The sequence below is a fragment of the Papaver somniferum genome, chromosome 7, assembly GCF_003573695.1.
Source record: "Papaver somniferum cultivar HN1 chromosome 7, ASM357369v1, whole genome shotgun sequence".
NCBI lineage: Eukaryota > Viridiplantae > Streptophyta > Magnoliopsida > Ranunculales > Papaveraceae > Papaver > Papaver somniferum.
The window spans coordinates 213,967,568-213,987,865 of NC_039364.1; the positions used below are offsets into that span (position 1 = coordinate 213,967,568).

Below are 20,298 nucleotides of genomic sequence, written 5' to 3' on the forward strand. Positions count from 1 at the left end.
AGAGAAGTAGAGTTTTATGGACTTGTATGATTCCTCACAGCCTGCAGTCATGGAGGAATGGTATTAAGTTCGTGAATATTACAATCTTATGCTAAGTAATTTTGGGATCAAACCTAGAGATGATCATTCTTCCTGCATGACTAACCTATTTGGGCGCCATGGACGTCTCAGAGAAGCAGAAGAGTTGATTGAGAAATTGCCATTTGAACCTGGAATTGGAGTTTGGGCTACATTACTCGGAGCTTGTAAATTACAGGGGGATTTAATACGGTCAGAAGCAGCTGAGAAGCTTGTTTTGTTGGAACCTGATAATCCTTCATCCTATGTGATTCTTTCTTATATATATGCAGCATCTAAGAACTAGGATGCATCCAACAGAGTTCGAAATTTGATGAAAGAAATGGATTGAGAAAGTTTCCTGGATGTAGCTGGATTGAAGTGAATGCTAAGTTAAACTTATTTGTAGCCGGAGATACACTTCATATTGGTGCTGGTGAAGTTCGTACTGGCTTATATTTCAAGCTTTCCTATTTACGGTCCTGGAATTACTATAAATATCACGCTGAAACAAAAGAATTCGTATAAGAGGCTTCTTTTTCTTCCTTTGCACTTAATTGTAGAGGAGGATATCAAATTTGATTTTGCTGCAGCTGCTGCTTTGGTTTGGATCGATAGCAAGGTATGATTAGCTATTATTGTAGTATTATATTTTCTTAATGTGAAAAATACTAGAATCACCCTACTATATGGGTTCAATATACAGAAGCCCCACTAAATGGATCATCCACTATCAACTCCATGCTTTAAGAAAATGATATTACTAGGCCCAAAATATCAAATTTTCTTCGGATCTGGCCCATAATTAATTATTAGAGATTTTAATAATGACAACACTACCCTTTTGTATATAAACAAGAGGAATATCAGAAGATTCTTTTCATTTTCAGATTTCGTCTCTCTCTCTTCCAGACGAGTTTATCTCCTGCAGAAATGGTTTCTCTTCATTTCCAGATCTGAAACAATTATTATCTCTCGAAATCAAGTTCTCACACAATTAAACATCGCCAACAACTCGTGTTCTTGCGATTTCAGTGATGAGAAGATCTGAAGAAGAATCAACCAAATGATACGAACCTAAATCCGAGCATAAAGAAACTCGATTCAATTCAATCGAAGAGAAACATCTACAAAAATGAACAAAAGTAAGTTTAATCTTTCCATATCCTTTTTAATTTAATTAAGAGCTTTAATCTATCAATCTCGAGTTGAAATCAAAATCTCTGAAGTTTGATTTTAAAAGTTTTGAAAAAAATATGAAAACGAATCTCGATTTCGTTGTTTGATCCTTGATCAGAGTTTGGATCTTTAATCTACAACATCTACTCACTCTGGTTGTTTTGATGTAATTTTTTTGAAGAATTTTGAACAAATATTTCAGATCTGTTCTTCATCAAAATCGACGTAAATATAATTGTAGCTCCGATCTATAAACTGATTTGAGATTTGATATCAGCAAATCATCGTCTCTATTACCCATAGTTTTAATTTTAATTTCAACCACTCTTAATTTTCAATTTCATTTTATTCTTGATAGATAATTTTACGAAATGTATTTTCAATTGTTTAAACAATAACAACAGATGCAGTTTCATGACACAAACTATATATCTAATCGAAATTATGCTTTCAATTTTACTGGCAGTTTAATATTCTACCATAGTTTGATTATGTTGGAAGAAACCTTTACTGGAAATGATACTTGTTGGCTTCTAGCCATGCTGAGTATGAGGAGGTGGTGGTGGTGGCGCAGATGCAGGTTTTAGTGGGGGATTTTTGACCTGTTGAGTGGTGGAGAAGTAAGTGGAGGTGTCATGTTCAGCAGTGGTGGTGGAATTACAGAGTGTTTCAACTGTTCCATTAAGTTTGTGATTCTAGGAGGTTGTGGTGGAGGAAGTGCAGGTTATAGATGAGGATTTGGAGCCAATATTGGTGCTGATGGCGGTGTTTTCAATGTCAATTTGTATATAATAACTTGTTTGTGTTGCTTGCAGTGAATATTTGGTATGTAGAGGATCTGCAGGCTAGGTAAAGTGAAAAAATAGGGATTGAAATCAGGTAAGTTAGTTATTAGGATTGATTTTAATTTCTAATTTGAGATAATAAGGCTTAGGTTGATGTCTGTTAACAATATATGAACTTAATACATTCATATCTTAGAGTAGCCTCTCGATTTGTTCATGTTTTGTAAGATATTACTACTAATTATAGTCTGACAGATCTTTTTGGTTTAGGAAACTGATATGTGTAACTGAAAGAGTGCGCATTGGATAGTAAGTAAATGTTTACCTCCTCTCAGTCAGACAGTCACATTACGCAAAATTTAGAATGGCTATTAGACATGTAGTGAATCAGATTAAAAAAAAGTATGTTGTTCTCTTTGGAACTGAAAATATGGTCCATCTTAATGATTTCATTGTTTCAGTTTATTAAATGAGGAGGGCATTTTAGTTTTTTATTGGGGTGTTTTCTTGTTTGAGTACAAAATGCATGTGTAATCAGTAGTTACATATGCATATGGCATATGTAAACATTAGTTACACATGAATATTAGCATGTGTAACTAGCCGTTACACATCTAATATGCATGTGTAACTCGTAGTGACAGTACAATACTTCATCTCTATCTTCCTCTACGCAACTTCTTATATAGAGTTTGACGTTAAACCTTAAAAATGCTTAGTTGTTTTGCTTTGTCTATGGTCTTGCTGAGCTTGGGTTGTGTGTTATTTACACGTCAAATCATGTGTTCCTTCTTGTATCAGAAGGAATAATTGTTGTTCTCAGGAGATCATACCTTACTTGTTCTTAATACTGATTAGCTCATTTGGCAGGATTCTTTGTTTGTTTTCATTTCTGGATTTGAGTCAGCTGGCTCAGAAGAAAAATTTCATACTTTGCTTGTTCATATACCTAAGCATGAGACATGAATTATAGCTCATTTGGAAGGATTTTTGGTGTTTGGTCTGATTGGAACAAGTCAAGTTAGTGATGAAGGTGATGTTGAGTTCAAGGCTGTTCTTTTTGTTCCTCCAAAGGCTCCTCATGATCTGTATGGGAGTTACTACAATGCTAACAAGTCCAACTTGAAGTTATACGTCAGACGTGTCTTCATCTCAGATGGATTCGATGATCTTCTGCCCAAGTACCTGAACTTTTTGATGGTAACCATTTTTCCCCAAGATATATAGGTTCATTATTATAAACGAGGCATAGCCGCATAGAATGAATTGCAAGCTTTGCTACATGGATAATAGCTGAACATTACTTTTTTTGGTATATTATGTAGGGTCTTATGGACTCAGTTACTTTACCACTTAATGTATCGTATGAATTTGTTGATTTTATGTTGACATATATAAGTATGATGCATGTGTAACTCCTAGTTACACAATTCAGATGCATGTGTATCTGCAAGTTACACATGCTAATTGAATGTGTATCTTATAGTTACACATGCTAACCGAATGTGTAACTGCTAGTTGCACATGCTATGCGGATCTACTGGTTTGTATCTACGTTATGCTTATTTTTTGTTGAGTTTATTGGTTTTGTGTTGTCTTGTGCAGGGAAACACATTAGGAAGTTGGTTAAAGATGGATTCATCAGCTGCAAACCAAACCACATTCACTCTCCATATCATGCACGGAGAATGACAAAAGCCAGATTGAGGGGTTTTCACTCTGGATATGGTACGTTATACATAATAATTTACAGTTTTTTTTTCTTTTCAGTATTCATAGTGTTTATTTGGCTTCCAGCCTGCACTGAACCCTTAGCTTTTCCTGTACTTATGGATTAACTCTGTCATCATTTCTCAGTAGGATGCGCTATGTCAATAAATCAGATTAAAATACAGCTGACAATGTTCTTTAGATTACTTGATTGCAGTACTAAAAGTATTATGGCGTGCAATTTGGTAGTTTAATTAGTTAAGATTGATTGTTCTAACAATCACTGAATTTACTACCTTGTGAGACTCATTTGTAACATAATACATCTATTAAATTTTTATTGGGAATTTTAGCTGATTGTGTTTGATTTTCCTTTTGTATTTATTGGTATGCAAAAGTATGTGAAACTTATAGATACACATGCTAATTAGATGTGTAACTTTAGTTACACAAGCTAATTTGATGTGTAATTTCTAGTTACACATGCCGATTGAATGTGTAACTTCAGGTTACATATATTTTACTTACATATAGTATTTACACAATTGGTTACCAAATTAGTAGGTCTTTCACAAGTAGTAGTATTGTGTATGATTAAACCTAAGTAGTTACTTGTGCTTTGAATGATTCAGGTTCAGTTAGTGATTGAGAATTTAGAGCAATTGTTCCTGAAACAATAAAAATGAGCGGCTTGTTGTCAATGATGATCGAGGTGATAAGTTAATGCTACTGCGAGCAAATCCAGATGCCCCTATATATCTCTGTCTATAGGTAAGTAGTGGAAATGGTTTTTTTAAGTAAATGTAGGACTAACTAGTGGAGATATGTTAACCAGTTTAAGTCCATAACAAGTCCATAGTGAAAGTAGTGTATGGACAACATAATGGTTTGTTTATGCATTGACCCTATTCTGTCATTTTCTGCGTATATTATAGCTTGTTACTCATACCTGGATGCAGAATGAGGGTCTGACTCAAGATACATTCACTTGCTTTCAAGTTTCTTTATTGTGTTGTGAAGAAACCGATCTCATGAGGATGTGTAACTTCTGCATACACATCGATATGGATGTGTAACTGATGATTACGCATGACGGATGCATGTGTAACTCCCAGTTACACATGCTAAGATAGGTTATCATGTGTATTTTCTGTGATCTTTGTTCTATAATTTTGCCTTACAATTCGTTCTAATATTTTTTTTTCTTTTTTTGCTTTTTGTTCATCCAACCTAATCCATGGATGTTTATTTCGTTGCATATATGCAAGCATTTTGGAGGGAGGAAGACAAGAAGGAAAGGAAAAGATTTAAACTTCATAAAAGCACAAATCAGACGCATGTGTAACTCTCAATTACACTAGATAGATGCATATGTAACTCTCAATTACACTAGACAGATGCGTGTGTAACTTCTAGTTACACATGCTAAGAAATTAATAAATGAATATTAAAGTATTACATGTATTTTTTGTATGCGTTCTTTTTGATGTCTATTTTCTTGATGTGTAACTTTGCATTACACATGGCATAAGGATGTGTAACTTCTGGATACACATGCCATATGCATGTGTAACTTCTGTTTACACATTCGCACTGTATTTTAATAATTTTGGGCCTACATTTAATAATTTTGGGCTTAAATTTTAAATTTTATTTAATTATGGGCTTGACAATACATAAAAGGATATGGATGTCCTTTAATAACTCGGGGCCTAGATTTAAATTTGTTTTAATTAAGGGCCTCATATTAGGGTTTTCTTAATCGATAGAGAATTATTTGGTGCTGACCATTTTCGCACCCATGTCATCGATATTGTGGTATTTTTACATGTTGGCTTAGAATTATGTTTTTGCCCGTTGGCTTAGAATTATTTGGTTCTGACGAGTTTCGAACTCATGTCGGTCATATTGTGGTATTTGTACCTGTTGGCTTATGGCTGCCATTTTCATGCATCATAACCTATTCGTATTCATATATGCGGCTGATTATGAAATCCCTAAGTTGTTTTTATGTAATTTACCCTTATCAATTATCAGCCATGCATATGTGTCCATATACAAGTTTAGACCCCAACGTACCAAGTTTGGTGAGAGTTATGCCATCAAATGTTATGCCAAGGAAAGAGAGGTCTCAAGGTACCCTTCTCAAGCATGTTTTTGTGATAATTTTGTAGTTTGTGCTGAATTCTTGTAGTTTAGTTACTTGCACCTAGTTGTGTTGTATATGTTTGTAAATTAGGCAATGCTGGTAAGAATTTGAAGCAGGAGGAAAAATTAAGCGGGTACCTTCGGCTACTGTTGAAGACCACGGTATTAAAAATCTCCGATTAAAATTTGAAGATAACTATAATTTGAAATTCATGAATTTTGAGAAATTCGATGAATTTAGGGGTTTCCATGAATTGAAGGAGTTTTCATGAGTTCAGGGAAGCAAAAAATATTAAAATAATAAAAACAAGGGCGTGTGAGACCGTGGAGGCGCGGCCGGACGGCTAGGGCCTGGTCCCATGAGTTTCCCTAATTTTACGTATTTTTAATGTATTTTTCCATGATTTGAAGGGATTTTCCTAATTTGAGAGAAATACCATGAAATCAAGGAATTTCATGTGATGAAGGAAATCCTAAAAATAATAATAATAAAATACATGGGCATGTGGGACCGGCTGAGGCATGGCCGCCCGGCTGGGGCCCGGTCCCACGTGTTTTCCTAATTTTATATTATTATTTTTAATGTATTTTTCCATGATTTGAAGGAATTTTCACGAAATCGGGGAAATAATAATAATAATAATAATAATAATAATAATAATAATAATAATAATAATAATAATAATAATAATAAAATAATGAGGAACCATAAGGTGTGGGGCCGGCTGGGACCAAGGCATGGCCGGTTGGCCAATGGTCACGCCCCACACTATTTTTGCTTAATTTTATATTATTTTCATGGGTTTATGAAAACACCATGAAGCCGAGGAGTTTCCTCGAGACGAAGGAGATTTGATAAAACGAGAGAATTTTCATCAAATCATGGAAAATAATAAAAATGCATTAAAAATATAAAACTGGCGTGGGATTGACCACAACACGGTCGGTTGGTCGTGTGTCCGTGCTCCCAGCACCCTGGTCAATATTTTTAATTATTTATTTTTTTCTTCCCTATTTTGCATAGGTTCATCGTTTCGTTGTATTTTGAAATACTCGTTCGTGCGGTGACTATTAGTGCATTGTCGTTGAATACACTTTCACCATATAAATCGGGGTTTACTTAGAGGTAGCTCAGACGCCCGGTTATTGATTATTTATTACTAATTGTGGAATTCAGTGGAGAATAATTCACAAAATTGAGTAATAAGATGTTTATTATTAATTCATAGGATCAGCTGAGGATTCGACTACGAATTCAGAATAATAAAGTGAGCATTACCATTCAATGGGATCGTAGATTCGACCATAGTATCGGAGTAATTAAGTTTTATCTATTACCATTTATGACACCAGTTGTGGATTCGATCATGAAATCGGAGTAATGAGATAATATAGTTACTGCTATTCTATGAGATCAAGCCGTGGATTCGATCATAGAATCAGAACAATTGTTTATTGACATTCCATGGGACCAGTCGTGGATTCGACTATAGAATCGGAGCAATTGTTATTGCCATTCCATGGGACCAGTCGTGGATTCGACCATGGAATAGGAGCAATAATAGATTATTCTGGGAATTCAATAGTGAATGTCACGACAGAATTAATCTTAATTAGGAATAATTAACTTTGTGGCTCTATACTAGCAGAGCAAGTTGTCTAGGAGCATTAATTATCCCGATATGAGCTTGTCGGTAAGTCATATCCTTTATATAGTCAGGGTAAACTCGTTGTTTGTTCCTGAAGACGTTATCGCTCTATACTAGCAGAGCAAGCTGTCTAGGAGCCATCCATATCGTGACACTATTTAGAAATAATCACTGAAAGTGTTCAGTGTTCATGAGATATGACGTTGTCCAGTCGTGAGACTGCATATCTACATGTATTCTGAGAGAAAGTACTCTCCGTTGAGAATTCGACGAGAGACCCGTGTCTCAATACTCACGCCTGATTGCTGGATCAGAGCTTCGTATAATTATGAGTTCACGATTTTAGCCCTTGTCTAAAATCCACCATCTACATTAAGTCCCCTGCTTACTGAGGAAAGCGGTGTTCCTCAGTCAGCATTAAATGGTGATTTTCCGGCCGTAAATAACAATACGAGTAATTGAACTTAGTCGTAAGTTGAGACGTTACCGGATTTAGAGATCATGAGCGGACCACGACTTGACGAAGGCTTCAATGTCATGATTGGAGTGTAGTTTGGTGAGCATAAATTGGTGTTGAACCACTGGTTTGGACGACGGAACCTTGGTCGTTTAGGATTTGCGGGCCGGGCCCAATAAGGAAATCCTTGGAAAATTAGGTTTTGGAAATAAAAAATTGTATAAAAGGAATTAATCCTTTTTTTTTTTAATTTCTCCACGTCCATCTCTCCATCACCTCTCCCCCTTCACGCCGGCAGCTTGAAGTTCCGCCGCCACCTGATCGCCGCCACCGCCAGTCGCCGTCGCCGCCGGCTAACTTCCGGCCGACCAGGTGCGTGCGTTTTTTTTTTTTTTTTTTTGATGTTTGCTGATGTTGTGACCTTCATGAGTTTTCATGTTTTTATCATGATGAAACCATATACATGTGTGTATATTTGTACGAGTTTTATGAAAACCCTCGTTTTTGAAAACGTATGTTCGTTCGATCGTTAGTTTTGAAAACTAACTATAATCCCTGATTTAGGAGAGATTTTTTTTTTAATATATGAACTTAGGTCCAGTGATAAAACTTAGTGTATGAGCTTTCATGTGTACCACGGTTTTATCATAAAAGGAGTAAATTTTCACGAAATCGAAATAATCCTTCGTTTTAAAGGCAAATTACGACGACTTCGAGGGAAATTCATATGATGAACTTGTGTCTAGTGATAAAATTTTCTTATGAGCTTTCATGTAAATACAAAACTTTATCATATGTATGAATTGTGAGCTTTCACAGTGTTTTGAAATAAACCTTCGTTTTAAAGACAAATAACGACGATACGAAGGAAAAATAGTTTTTTTTATATATATGCAGCCGTGACATATATTGTGCAAAATATGATGATATATTTTATTTTCATGAGTTTTTTTTCATTAAATAAAATCCTTGAGAGTTTATGTATGCAAGTTGCATTAATTGCTGCTTTTTTCGAAAAATCAAAGCGTGTGTTTTGAGGAACCTTCGAAGATAGACAATATATTTGTAATGAAATATTTTATTGTTATAAACTTCATAGGTCAGTTGTGTGAATGTTCACATTATGAAAATTGTGTCCGTGATTTTACGAAAAATCAGTTTCGGAAATTAAATAAAGTTTCGTTCGTTTTTGCAGTTTTCGAAGAGACGAACGATTTTGAGGTGTTAACTCTTACGGCATAACTACTACCATTAGTAGAATTGTAAAGAGGTAAGAGTTCAGAGTTACCTTTTTTGCTGATGTTGGTTTGTTTACATAGTAGTAATCTTTGATCTTCCGGTTCCAGAAAATGTCGACCAACAACAACAGCAATTACGATTACTGGTATTCCTCTTCTTCCTATGGCTCTTCTGATGAGGATTTCGATGCTCCTGTAGAGAAATCAAAGGCTAGGGTTCCCATGAAGGGGAGAAGCCTAATGTTCCCTTGGGTGAGCGAAGAGTCTCTTTTGCTGAACTCAAGAAAAGAGGAGCTGAAGACAAAAAGGAGGATGCCCGTCAACGTGAGAAAGATCGCACCCGGCGTAAGAGACATAGGGTTGAGGAGAAGCGTCGATTCTTGGATGGAGTGCCTTCTGATTCTGATGCTGATGCTTCTGAAGAAGAGATCACATGGGAATCCGAGCGTTACATTAAGCCTGATCGATATGAAAGAGAGCATCAGAGGATGATGAAGAAAATTGAAGCTGAAGCTGCAACAGAAGATGACTCGGATTCAGATGATGATGATATTATCTTCCGTCCATCGGACTTCACCAATGATTCTGACAGTGACTCTGAAGAAGATGATTCCGAGAAGGATAGTGACGATGAATCTGACAATTCGGATGAGTCCGACGAGTAGTTTTACTTCCATCTTCTTTAAACGTTAGAGCATTCCCTTTTAGTCTTCATAGTGGATATCTTTCTTTTGACTGTTTAAATGACTTTACTTCAATTAGACTTTTCTTCTGAATGATGAACATTTTGTTAACGTCGATTTCTTCTAATCCATGACATGGACCAATGTCCATACATCCAAATTCATCATGACTTGTCGATTTTCATGAGAAGTAACATAACGCACGGCTGAGAATTCATGACGTGTACAAGGCCGCGTGGCCTATCCTTTGACCCGTGATGTTCAGTCCCAGTGCGTTATTTTCCTTCGCGTCTTCAGTATAAATCTTTGAAGCGTAGGGTTTCAGTGAAACTCGTAACTGAGTTGACTATTCGCGAGTGATGACTATCGCCTGATTATATATCTTCAAGACTCCAAATCTATGATCCACGTAAATATTTCTTCCATTCCTGAGTCAGTTTCATCGTGCAGAGAAGTTTTGGTCCTACCTCCTTGCCGTCATGTCGAGCAATAACATTTCCTCTCAAGATGATCTTCAGTCGAAGCGTGAAATAGCAACGTCTATCTCAGTAAGTTGTACACTTCTTCTTCTCCTTTCTTGTCTCTGTTCGATCGAGATTGTTGATCACAAGAGAATGATTTGTCGTAGGACTGTAAGAAGAATGCTATCCTCATAATGCAAGGCCTAAGCGGACTGTTAGAGCTCCTGCCGGTATGGATCGGCTCGTGCTGAAGCTGGATCGTCTGTAAGTAAACCTATGACTCTTGAGATTGTACTGAGTCCCGGGATTAACACTCCTTCGTTTCATCGTAGGCGGATGTCCGTGTCGTCGTCGATGCTAGACGAAGAAAGAGTGGAAAGTCCGTGACCGTGGTTGAGGTTGAGGAAAGCAGCAACCAGGCATGTGAAGATTCTGCAGGATCCGTGGAGACTGGAACAGTGTCCATGTTCGTGAATACCCAACGCTGGACTCTTATTCGAAGCTCCATTGATTAATACCTTCCCAGACAATGAAGTGGTCGGTGGATTCGTGATTCCCAAATGTCATGCGCCTCTGTACACCAAGATTTGGAAGAGTATGGTCACATTGCTACCACAGAAGTGTGGAAAGGTTTTCTTCCAACTCTTTTAACCACGGTAGCGGGGCTATTGCCGATCATCGAGGAAATGAACCAGATGCATTTGCGAGACGTCAAAACCATGAACTGCACAAATGGGATGAAATGATCTCGAATTGTGAGATATTGCGATTCAATGTAAGCTGGCTCCGTCGTCGTCTTGAGATAATCAAGGTTCATAAGGCGGCAGAGGCTGCCGATGCAATTTCCATGAATGCCGCTTTACTGGATGAGGAGAGGATACTGGCTCTGGAGTCAGCAAGGGTTGAGAAAGCGGTCGAAGACTTGAAGGCAAAGACCAAGATTTTTCAGAAGAAGCTTGACGAGGCTTCTTACAGGGATTATCCGTTGCTGGATGGTTTGCTCTGAGTGAGCATTTGTGGTTGTTGTTTTTTGAATAAATCTGAGTTTCTAGTTAGGTGAAACAGTTGATCATGGTATGAACGAATTTTGCTCATTTATGAAATGTTTAATGAACAAAGGAGCATTCGCATGCTCTTTGGAGGAATGAAATTACATTTTTGAAAATGCTTGAAATGATGAAGAGGTAGTTTGTTTATGGATCAGGCATAATAAGCTTTGAGCCATTTGCCATTGATGATGTTTCCTTCCTTTCCTCCATTGATTGCTAAAATTTTGTAGTATCCGCTAGACACTGCTTTGATAACAACATACGGCCCTTCCCATTTAGGAGAGAACTTAGGAGCAGACATGTCTTGTTGAATGTGCTTTGCCGTCTTTAATACCAAATCTCCTACTTGAAATGTTCGAGGTCTTACCATTTTTTGTAGGCTCTGGAGATCCTCTGTTTGTAAGCTTCACATATTTTTCCACCTTGGTTCTCCTTGATTCAAGCATATCTAGCTCAGCGATCTTGATCTGGAGATTTCAGCCTCATCCCATTGTACACCACTGGATGCTGCAATCCTGGCTGAGGGAACTTTGATTTCTGCTGGAAGTATGGCGTCGGCTCCATAGACAAGGGAATATGGCGAAGTACCGATCGAGCTCCTTGGTGCAGTTCTGTAAGCCCATAGAGCCATGGGTAATTCTCATGCCATGATCGAGGATTGTCATGAATCGTCCGACTGATAATCCTGATCAAAGTCTTGTTGGTACTTTCTGCTTGACCATTTCCTTGTGGATAGTAAGGTGTGGAGAAGATTTGTTTGATCCCATATTTATTGAGCAGCTTCTCAACATCTTGATTGGAAAAAGGAGTTCCGTTATCTGTGATGATATGCTTAGGAACTCCGAATCTGCATATTATGTGCTCTTATGATGAAGGCGGCAATCGTAACTCCAGTGGTGCTTCGAAGAGGAATAGCTTCGACCCACTTGGTGAAGTACTGTCTGTCGAGTGATGATGTATTCATGTTGTTTTGAAGATGTTGGATTGATCTTCCCAATGATATCTAGTCCCCAGCTGTAGAAAGGCCACGACTATTCACAGAATTCAACGGGAGACAAGGAGTGTGGATGAGATTACCATGGGTTTGGCATTGGTGACACCTCTGAACGTGTGCGGCTGCATCATCTTCCATGGTTGGCCAATAATATTTCTCATGAATTTGAAGAAATAGTTTCCTCTTTCCTTGATGTTCTCCATCATGTACTTCCTTCAGGATTGTAGGGATTTCATGTTCGGCTAAGCACCTCAGTAAATTCCCACCAAAGCTTTTGCGGTATAAGATCCCATCGAGATAGACGAATCTCTTAGCTTTCTGAATGAGTTTGACTTTGCTTTTTTCCAGTGGTAGTTCGTTATCCCGGAGGTATTTGATGTAAGGCTCCTTCCAGTCCCCAGTGCGGTGGACTGTCAAAACCTCCAGGTGATGAGGAGGTGTTTGGAAATCAGGACAAGATCCTTGTAAAGCTCTTGACTGAGTTTCCATGGATGGCCAGTAGTATCCCATTCTTTGAAGCTTTCTGTAAAGTGTTACCACTAACGTTTGCCCGCAGATTTCTTCATGTATGCGCTTGAGTTGTTCTTCCGCTTCGTTGCTCCCAAGACATCGTGATAGAGATCCATCAGGGTTTCGATAGTATAGTCCTCCATGGAGCAAGAAGTAGTTCTTCAATTCTTTGAGGCTGACTTGGCCTTCTGAAACAGAGCTGCTCAATTCATGAATGATGGGTGCTCGCCAATCGTTTGCTGGAATGTCTTCTATCTGAGTGAGCCAAGTTGAAGATACGGTACGCCTCTGTTTAGTGATCGTTTTCTCTGCTCCTTCAAATTGCAGCTTAGAGGTGAGAGTTGCTAGGCAATCAACATGCCTATTGTTAGTCCGTCCAGTATGGACGATCGTTGCGTCAGCAAAATAGGTCAACAGTCGCTGAGCTTCAGTTCTGAATGGATCAAGTGTGATTTCCTTGAGAGAATACGTTCCATTCATCTGGTTAACCAATAATTTTGAATCCCCCCTTATCTCAATGTGTGTTGCTCCTGCTTGCTTGGCCAAGGATAATCCTAATAGGAAGGCTTCATATTCTGCTGAGTTGTTGGTGTAGTGGAAATCTAAATTGAACGAATGTGAGAAAACTTCACCAGATAGAGACACCAGTACTATACCCGCTCCTCCGGTGTCACTACTAGGGGTGGCAGATCCATCAAAGTATAGAAGCCATGTTTCTTCCTTGATGACCAAGATGTCTGGGAATTCGCCGGGCACTTCTTCATGTAGTGCTGTTGTGTCTTCCCCTGGAAAAGCAGCGAGCAAGTCTGCAACCGCTTGACCTTTGATGGCTTTAGGTAGCGTGCAAGCTATGTCAAATTCTGACATCTGAAGTAGCCACTTCGCTGGTCTCCATATCAAGGCTGGCTTTGATAGCAAGAACTTTATGGGATCAGCTTTGGAGATGAGTACAACCCTGTTAGATAGTAAGTAATGTCTGAACTTATGGATTGCATGTGCCAATGCCAGGCATGCCCTTTCGGCCTTTGGATATCGGAGTTGAGCATCTATCATTGTGCGGCTGAAGTAGTGAATCGGTCGTTCGACTCCTTCGTCGTCTTCCTGAGCGAGGAGTGCGACGATGGCGACGTCACTGGAGGCTGTGTAAAGAATCAGAGGTTGTCCCTGCACTGGAGACCTCATGACGTCTGGTGACAATAATATCTGTTGTATTTTATGGAAAGCTTCTTCTTGAACAGCTGTCCAGGTGAAGCTTGCTCCTTTTCTCAGCAGAGGTGTGAACGAAGCAATGAGTTGAGCTAATCCAGGAATGAAGCGTCGAATATAATTTACCTTTCCCATAAATCTATGTAGTTCCTTCACGGTTTGTGGAGGAGGCATGGTGGTAATAGCTTTTGCCTTGTCTGGGTCGATTTTGATCCCTTCAGCCGTGACCAGGAATCCTAAAAATTTTTCGGAAGAAACTCCGAATGCGCACTTTAAAGGATTCATTTTTAATCTGTATTCTCTGCATCTTTCAAACACCTGCCTTAGAACTTCGAGATGAGATGCTCAAGTCTTCGATTTTACCACCACATCATCAACATAGTCTTCTACTTGCTTGTTCATCATGTCGTGGAATATGGCAGTCATGGATCGTTGATATGTGGCACCAACATTCTTTAATCCAAAAGGCATCACAGTGTAGTGAAAATTCCCAATGGGAGTACGGAACGCGGTCTTGTTGGCGTCATGTTCATACATCTTGATCTGGTTGTACCCACTATAGCCATCCATGAATGAGAACATACCGTGACCACTGGTTGCATCGACGAGCATGTGAATGTTGGGTAGAGGAAAATCATCCTTTGGACAACATTTATTCAAGTTACTGAAGTCGACACAACATCTGATTTGACCATTTTTCTTCTTAACAGGTACCACATTTTCTAGCCACGTCGGATGAAGAATAAGCTTGATGAACCCTGCTGCCAACAGTTTCTGGATTTCGACCTCGATTTGCTCCTCGACTTCGTGTCTAAATTGTCTGGGAGGTTGTTTGACAACTTTGGAACCAGGGACGATGTGTAGGTGATGGGTGACGAGTTTTTCATCCAGACCCGGCATTTCTTCGTACGTCCAGGCGAAGACATCTTGATATTCTTTCAACAATTTTATCAGCTCAGTCCGCTCCTCTGGTGATAGTGCTGAACTGATCAGGATTGGCCTTGGATCGTCTTCATCCCCAATTTTGATTGTTTCAAGATCGTCAGTGGTAGAGTCATTGTTGTCCTGTAGTTGTCGTCGGGCATCCTGGACTTCTTCTTCAAGTGATATCTCACTCTGACGCGATTCTTCATGGTGGGGAGACTTTTCATCGTTCTCCCCGATTAATTGCTAATCTTTCCGTCGGCGATAAATGACTCTCCCTTCTACATCTCGATCGGTCGTGAAGTTTGACCCTGGAGTTGAGACTTGACCATTATGGCGTTTAGTCGGTGTAGTAGGTGACTTGATCATTTTAGCAGCTGAGGATGACGGATCGTTATCATCCTTCTCGATAGTCTTCCAGCTTGGAAGTGGAGTACTGCGAATCCTGCTTGGAGGCTCCGAGACGCCCTTTTGAGATTCAAGGAACTCAGTATCATATACGGGAGCATAAGGAGATGATGAAGCCGGAATGCGAATGATCTTGTTGTCGAGCAGAGTCTTCATGCATTGATGGTATGTTGAAGGAACCACTTTGTTATCATGGAGCCATGGGCGTCCCAGTATTATGTGGTAGTCAGGTTCTTGCTCGATCACATGAAACTTTGCTTTCGATCGAATCGGCCCAACCCTCAAATCTATGTATGCATATCCATATGTATGGCTTTGACTTCCTTCAAATCCTGTCATTAGGATGGGATAGAGAACGATTTTACCTTGTGGGAATCTGGCCATCCTGAGAGTCTTCATAGTGACAATGTTAGTGGAAGCACCGGTGTCGACAAGATCTCTTCTAAATTCGGTGCCTTTGATGAATCCAGTAACATACAATGCTCGGTTGTGTCCTTCATCCGTCATGCGATCTTCTTCTCCAAAAGAGATGTTGTCGATCGAATGCCTAGGCACTAGGGAAACCTCTTCAACTGATAGTGTTGGTGGCGTTATTTGCACGCTGGATGATATCTGGTTGGGTGCTGAAAATATGTCTGTGCGCTAATCCCTGGAGAAATGTAGGAGTTCACATAGATTTTCAATCAAATATGTGACCTCTTGTCCCACCGGCTTCTCGTATGTGGTGAAGCTGTTGATTTGCGGGTCAGATGATGCTTCAGTCCCCGGTGTTGAGGCTTCTGGAGTGGAGATACCTCCTAACTCGGATGTTAATCTGATGAGAAAGTCGAGGATGTGATTTATCGTCTCCTTCATCAGGTCCATGTTCCTGGTATGGACCTCTAGGATTTGAGCTAACTCTGCCAAAGTCGGGATCCCTTTGTCTTCCATGCCTCCAGGTGTAACATGAGGAATGTCGCCGTTTGAAATATTTTGATCTGAATTAGTTGAATTAGTCCTAAGACCAACCATCTTGTGGAATTGTGAGATTGCAACCGAGAGAATGATCTCCCACTGTGGTCGCCAATCTGTAGATGGGGAAAAACGATTTGTTGGTTTTTAAGGAATTGAGGAGACGACCGTACGGAGGAGACTCCTCGAACCGAGCGAAATGTTAAACCTAACACAGATGCACCGCTGCAAAGGGGTGTGCTTTAGATTCGAGAGATCAATATGTAGTACTCCGTCCTAAATCAAGACAATGACCGTTCCAGAGTAAATTCGGTCACAAGAGAGGATGGGTTGATCTGTAGGAGGGAAGCCGGGAAATGTGTGGAATCAATGGTAATCAAAGATTGTGGGTGTGTGAATTCTGAATATGATAAGCTCTGAATGATTGAAATTGCTCAATTGATGAGTTGATGATCTCGTGTTGTCGATGAGACGTGAGATTGATGATACTGTTGATGCTAATCCTTCAATCATGATTTAGAGACTTATTTATATTGCTGTAATTTTAGACACCATGATCCCATGAAGTGTGACAGTTGATGGAATTAAGGAGTGGGGAAGTGGAGATCGTGTTTGAAACCAGTTGCTCAACGTGTGGAGACTTGGCCGATTTTCCACCCACTACCTCGTGAATTCCTTCAACTGATTGCATGACTTGCTCACATTCCATCGTGTGTTTGAACACACGTGCCGTAGACCGCCAGACCAAAACCCTAAGTGATATCCCCCCAAAGTGACACGATTGACGTCTCGTGGTATGTTAGTCAATTGATGACTTCGTGGTTTGATGGGACGATGAGTCCATGTAGTTGCTGAGTTGAACATGATGTTCTGAAACTCATGAGTTGAACATGTCATGAGACATAGGTATAGTTCTTACGATGAAGCGAGCAAGTATTGCTCATTCGATGGATCGTTGAGTATTGATTGTTGAACCAATATTATTTGGTTTGAGCAAATATTTATCATCTGAGCAAGTGTTGCTCATGTGATGAATTGTTGAATATTTGATCGTCTGAGCATGTGTTGCTCATCTGATGGATTATTGGCAGCGTACCAAAAATATTAATTAGAACACTGGTCGTTGAACCGAGCATAATTAATAAAATTAATGACCATGAGGTCGTCGTAAAATTATTAAGGTTGGAATCTGGAATGATGATCCTTGGATTCAGAAACCCTAATTTGATCAATTAATGATCAATTCATGGTTCGTCAGAATTTTAACCATGGGACGAAGGAGGGAGCGACTACATGGGACCGTGGATCAACCATGTAGTGTCCATATGCTCACGTGAGCAAATACAAATAAATCCTGAAGAGTTGACGATTTGTTGGTGAAAGAATGATCAAATGCTGGTTTAATCATTTATTCGAAAATGCTCGTCTGAGGCTTAGGTGAGAAAACCTAATTAATTATGACGGAGTGAGAGACCGACCATGGGTCATGAAACCGCCCCTGGGTAGTCACGTGACCGCCTGATGATCACTTCATGAAAATCCAAAGTGTTTGGAAGAGTCTTGGACCTAATACATGCAATTGTGCAAATTAGGTCAAAACTGTGAAACTTGATGGGACCGGCTTCGGTAAGCCAAAGAGACAATCTTGGTCGGTCAAGATAGCGTGCTCATGTCCCCAAGGCGTCCACATCTCAGTCCTGAGAATTTTGATATTTTCTGGCGTGCAATTGAGCATCCATTCGCGAAAATATGCCAAAATTAGGGTTTCGACGAAACTGAGGAAAACACCATGAGATGATGGAAAATAATTATAAAATAAGGAATAAGGAGGCGTGGGACCGCCGAGGCCAAGGCATAGTCGGCCGGTCGTGGCCACGGTCCCGTGGTGCCTTTTCCTTAATTTTATAATATTTTGATGATTTTATGAAAAATTCATGAATTTTGAGAAATTTGATGAATTTAGGGAGTTTCCATGAATTGAAGGAGTTTTCATGAGTTCAGGGAAGCAAAAAATATTAAAATAATAAAAACAAGGCCGTGTAGGACCGTGGAGGCGCGGCCGGCCGGCTAGGGCCCGGTCCCACGATTCTCCTAATTTTACGTATTTTTAATGTATTTTTCCATGATTTGAAGGGATTTTCCTAATTTGAGAGAAATACCATGAAATCAAGGAGTTTCATGGGATGAAGGAAATCCTAAAAATAATAATTATAAAATACATGGGCGTGTGGGATCGGCTGAGGCATGGCCGGCCGGCTGGGGCCCGGTCCCACGTGTTTCCCTAATTTTATATTATTATTTTTTAATGTATTTTTCCATGATTTGAAGGAATTTTCATGAAATCAGGGAAATAATAATAATATAATAAAATAATGAAGGAACCATAAGGTGTGGGGCCGGCGGGACCAAGGCATGGCCGGTTGGCCAATGGTCACGCCCCACATTTTTCCTTAATTTTATATTATTTTCATGGGTTTATGAAAACACCATGAAGCCGAGGAGTTTCCTCGAGACGAAGGAGATTTGATAAAACGAGAGAATTTTCATCAAATCATGGAAAATAATAAAAATGCATTAAAAATATAAAACTGGCGTGGGATTGACCACGACACGTGTTTGGTCGTGTGTCCGTGCTCCCAGCACCTGGTCAATATTTTTAATTATTTATTATTTTCTTCTATTTTGCATAGGTTCATCGTTCGTTATTTTGAAATACTCGTCGTGCGGTGACTGTTAGTGCATTGTCGTTGAATACACTTTCACCATATAAATCGGGGCTTACTTAGAGGTAGCTCAGACACCCGGTTGTTGATTATTTATTACTAATTATGGAATTCAGTGGAGAATAATTCACAAAACTGAGTAATAAGATGTTTATTATTAATTCATAGGATCAGCTGAGGATTCGACTACGAATTCAGAATAATAAAGTGAGCATTACCATTCCATGGGATCATAGATTCAACCATAGAATCGGAGTAATTAAGTTTTATCTATTACCATTTATGACCAGTTGTCGATTCGATCATGAAATCGGAGTAATGAGATAATATAGTTATTGCTATTCTATGAGATCAAGCCATGGATTCGATCATAGAATCAGAACAATTGTTTATTGCCATTCCATGGGACCAGTCGTGGATTCGACCATAGAATCGGAGCAATTGTTATTGCCATTCCATGGGAGCACTCGTGGATTCGACCATGGAATAAGAGCAATAATAGATTATTCTTGGAAATCAATAGTGAATGTCACGGCAGAATTAATCTTAATTAGGAATACTTAACTTTGTGGCTCTATACTAGCAGAGCAAGATTTCTAGGAGCATTAATTATCCTGATATGAGCTTGCCGGTAAGTCATATCCTTTATATAGTCAGGGTAAACTCGTTGTTTGTTCCTGAAGACGTTATCGCTCTATACTAGCAGAGCAAGCTGTCTAGGAGCCGTCCATCTCGTGACACTATATAGAAATAATCACTGAAAGTGTTCAGTGTTCATGAGATATGCCGTTGTCCAGTCGTAAGACTACATATCTACATGTATTCTAAGAGAAAGTACTCTCCGTAGAGAATTCGATGAGAGACCCGTGTCTCAATACTCACGCCTGATTGCTGGATCAGAGCTTTGTATAATTATGAGTTCACGATTTTAGCCCTTGTCGAAAATCCACCATCTAAAATCACCAATTCTTTCTTCAGTTCACTTCAAGCTGAGATTGGGAAGCAACCCATCATTTACCAGCAGTTGTTCCAACCAACCTTCCCAGACATGCCATAATCACCATAGTTCGATACGAACCCGAGACTCCAAATATTTGCATTATTGAGAACCCATTCTTCCTTCAGTTTGAGTGGAAGCTCGATTCCATATCCATTCAGACCAAGAA

At 39.3% G+C, this 20,298-nt stretch overlaps 1 long non-coding RNA gene across 2 annotated transcripts; it reads left to right on the forward strand.

Moving 5' to 3' along the window:
- Nucleotides 1–843: 843 nt before the first annotated feature.
- On the forward strand, nucleotides 844–4,484 carry LOC113293339. Of its 2 annotated transcripts, none has more exons than XR_003332239.1 (5): nucleotides 844–1,202; nucleotides 1,703–2,115; nucleotides 2,892–3,221; nucleotides 3,627–3,749; nucleotides 4,364–4,484. It is a non-coding gene; the product is annotated as an uncharacterized LOC113293339 (long non-coding RNA). The 2 variants fall into 2 exon arrangements; XR_003332237.1 differs by having other exon boundaries at nucleotides 3,007–3,221.
- Nucleotides 4,485–20,298: the final 15,814 nt, after the last annotated feature.